Below are 3,680 nucleotides of genomic sequence, written 5' to 3'. Positions count from 1 at the left end.
TTGCTCTGTTTAATGCAGATTTGTTTTCCTGTAATTCTGTCATCACATGTGGTTGTTAATTCTTCTAAGTGTCATTGAAATCAGAGCTGTATTTGGCCTATGTCATTTACAACTCAGAGAGGGAGCAAGTAGAACCCTCTAAAAATGATACCAGCACATGAGCTGTTGGATTTTATTTTTGTCGTTTCTCTGTAGGTAGATCCAGGCTAATCCTTTGCCCAAGTCTAGGGTAAAGAAGGGTTTTTCTCCTAATTACGTGAGATGTGAGTACACGTAAACAAACTTTCCATGAGTTGAATGCCATAAACCCAATAGAACTCTCTCTCTCAAACCTCCATCATGAATTAACTTTTGGACTAATAGCAGGAACAAGAAAAGTCTCTAAAAAGCATCTCAATCCTCTCCATCTGAATATCTGTGACATGTGTCAATCTTCTGAGAATTATTATTCTAAGAATTATTACAGTTGATTAATTACAGAATTGATCTTAAACTGAATTCTATGCCATGGATAACAAAATCCATGCTGCGTAATGAAATTCAGGAAACTAAGGAGCTATCTGAGATGGAATGCTTGCCTTTGGTTGGCAGTGTTGACTCTGATGAAGTTTTAGGAAATAATATTACAATATTGTTTTGTCTGTTGCTGCCTTGGGAAATGGTAGTGAAAATGTCTTGAAGAACTGTCTAAAATGTATTGTGGCCCACGTTAGTGAGGTTAAGAGAAAGTTAGCTCAGAAAAGTGTAAGAGCACTGGACAATCGGAGAACAATCAGATAGAAGCACTGTGTATTGGTTGTTGTCTATACCTGTAGTCTGGAGACACAGGAATGAAAATAATCTGTTTTCTCATTTCCAAATTATCCTACACATGTGGAGGGGGTGGGAGCAAATGATTCCTTCTGAAGAATATGCATTTGTTTTTGCTTTATTTTGCTTTGAAAACTTTCAGGCCCAGAAAGCTAGATTGTCTTGCCCTGTTTTAGTCCTAAGCAAGTGAAGAATAAACTGTCCTAGAACATTTGTATGATCTAGCATTACCACATTGCACTGAGCATGAAAATAAATCAGAAGTCCTCAAACAATGAGTATTACTGATTAGGGAAAATATTTCCTCACCAGAACTCAAAATTATAAATTATATTTTAGAAAATGAGTTTTCTGTGACGTTTCTACCACTTTGTATTTCTCTGTTGTAATATTTCAGCATTTAACCTCTAACGCATTTTATGTATTAATTAGCAATTAACATGTGTTGATTCTTAGAACTTTGTGAAATACAAAGGCGTCATCCTTTCAGATGCTCATATTTATTAAAATTTTTAGCCTTCTAAACTGACAACGAAGTGTTTTTGGGTTGAGGATAAGCCTAGAGAGAGGTTTCCTGATTTCTCGATTGTAGGCTGCATCATTTCTTCTTTCGAATGGTGCCATTCATCACTGGTAGATCTTGATGGGACATCGACAAAACCTAAATGGTTTAGGTTAGTGGGGTGAATCTGAGAGGTCAAAGGAACCCAAGATTGTAAAACATAATGGAGCCTTCGTGATGAATAATTTTAATTCACACGTGACTTAGAATGATATTCTGTACTCAGTAAATATCTTGTTGACTACTATGTTGATTGTTAATTTCTAATCTTCATGCCCCCCCCATCTAATGTCTTATTCCAACTTTCCTCCTCAACCTCATTTTTCTGGAAACCTTCCCATCTCTTTATTCTGTTCACCCGCCCCCTCACTTTTTTATTAATGCTTCTTTAAAACTCTCTGCAGTGCCCAGATACTGCCCTATAAGACAGAGGGAAAAAAATAAGTACCTGATTTTTATTCTGCCTTTTGTTCACCTAATCTCCTTCTCTAAGCTGCTCAGTCATTTCCTGTATTTAAGACCTACCTCTTTCATCTCTTTCTTTATGACAATCCTCTTTTGTGAGCAAATGGTCACGCCATCCATTCTTTTCTAATAAGAATTCCACGTTTGCCTTACCTTGCAGATTGTTTAGGCCACTGGCTTTACGTTGCCCACCTTGAGCATTGCAGGACCCTGACTGCAGGGATAGTGAAGTGTTCCTTTGTCCTCTGCCATGGGCCCACACAGAATGCACCAGCCATGAGCTCCCTGGGGGCTGGGATTAGGGGATATCTTGTTCACTGTTGTGTCCCTGTTATGACTGGCACAAAGTGGGTACTCAGTGAATATTTGCTGAATTAACACACAATTATGGCATTTGCATTAGTTTCAGATAGGATAATGAAACTTTTAACTAAGTAGAAAAGTTTGGATTTGTTGCATATCTATGGAAAATATCTCACTTGACTATACAGATTCTGATCATAGCTAATTATGGGTACTACCCAGTATGATATCTATTCATTTAAATCAGCTGATTGAAAAGAATGAAAACTTTTAAAAACATGCTGAAACTAAGCAAATGTTAACTGAACTTTTAAGTATAAAGTAAATCTCTGCATCTTTTAGTAGTTATTTATTCTTAAGTACAAAATTTGGATTAAAAGTATTTTATGCAACCTCCTTGAAGGTAGAGTCTATGTTTTAAAGAATGTTGCATCCTCAGTGCCTATAAGAGTATTTAGCACATAGCACTTACCAAGAATTTGGCAGCAGGGACGAGGGGTAGTTTATGAGAACTGATTATTTCTGTTGAAGGCAATGAGTGATCATTAAATAAATAGTAAAAAGTATGTCAACCTTCAGATTTATCTAGGAATATTTTTTCTGCTGTCTCCAAACTCTGGCTATCCCTGGAACAAAAAGGAGAACACTTTCTCTAATACACAATGCTTTCTTTTAGTGCATATCATACCCAGAAAGGGTTGGGAATACTTTGAGCAGGTTTTCTAGCTGGTTTTATCCTATTTGATTATTGGCCCCTGAAGCCCAAATTTGGCACCCAGAGTAGAGGAAGCCAGTGGTGAACTCAGGCAGTGAGTGTTGGATCATGGTCCATGCCTTGGCAATGCCATTTCTCATTGAGATGTGTCATTACACTGTGGTTCTCAACAGAAGGAAAACCCTCTCTACCAATTTGAAGAAACTCTTCCAATTTAAAGAAACTTTCTGTAGATGTGTCCCAGAAATCAAATGTTTCAAGTTGTCAAATTATCAGCCTTAAGAGGGTTATCTTTAAAGGAAAAAAAGGTTATATTTTCAAGTGGCATATTCTTCTGAAATAAATATTTTTAGCTTTTCATCTTCTTTCATAGAGCAACTGTTATTCTGTGCAATTTATGAGCCTGGAAAGGATGGGTCATTTACCATTGATCTAATTACTATACAGGCCAGATTTACAGAGAAAAAAAATTCTTTCCTTTGAGTGCAGATGTCAGCTACGAGCAACTGACACACCAACTTCTGTTTTTACTCACAAAGGAGATTAGGCAAGGGAAAATAGAGAACACAGCATAAATTCAGTATTGGAAATTTAAAATGCACGTCCACTGGTAGTGGATCAGTAGTGAAACCTTTGTGCAAAACAGTACAGAAAGTGCCTTTAAATTTAACTAAAACATATTGCTTGTGTTTGCAAATTTCCTTATGATATCTGAGTCATGTCAGTCATATCTTAAAATGACAACTTTGATTTATGTGTAGTAAGAATAGTTATTTTGGGGATAAACTATCTCTTAGTTGCAAAGCACTATAAAAAAAAATCAAT

At 36.4% G+C, this 3,680-nt stretch overlaps 1 protein-coding gene across 1 annotated transcript in view; it reads left to right on the top strand.

The window, feature by feature from the left end:
- The window catches only part of MYPN (myopalladin), a 117,901-nt gene that overhangs the window by 84,471 nt on the left and 29,750 nt on the right, over positions 1-3,680 (top strand). The window lies entirely within an intron of this gene.

Source organism: Propithecus coquereli, unplaced genomic scaffold, assembly GCF_000956105.1.
Source record: "Propithecus coquereli isolate 6110/MARCELLA unplaced genomic scaffold, Pcoq_1.0 Scaffold117, whole genome shotgun sequence".
Taxonomy (NCBI): domain Eukaryota; kingdom Metazoa; phylum Chordata; class Mammalia; order Primates; family Indriidae; genus Propithecus; species Propithecus coquereli.
Note: the sequence above shows the minus strand (reverse complement) of the source record. Positions and strands in the feature narration are given on the sequence as shown.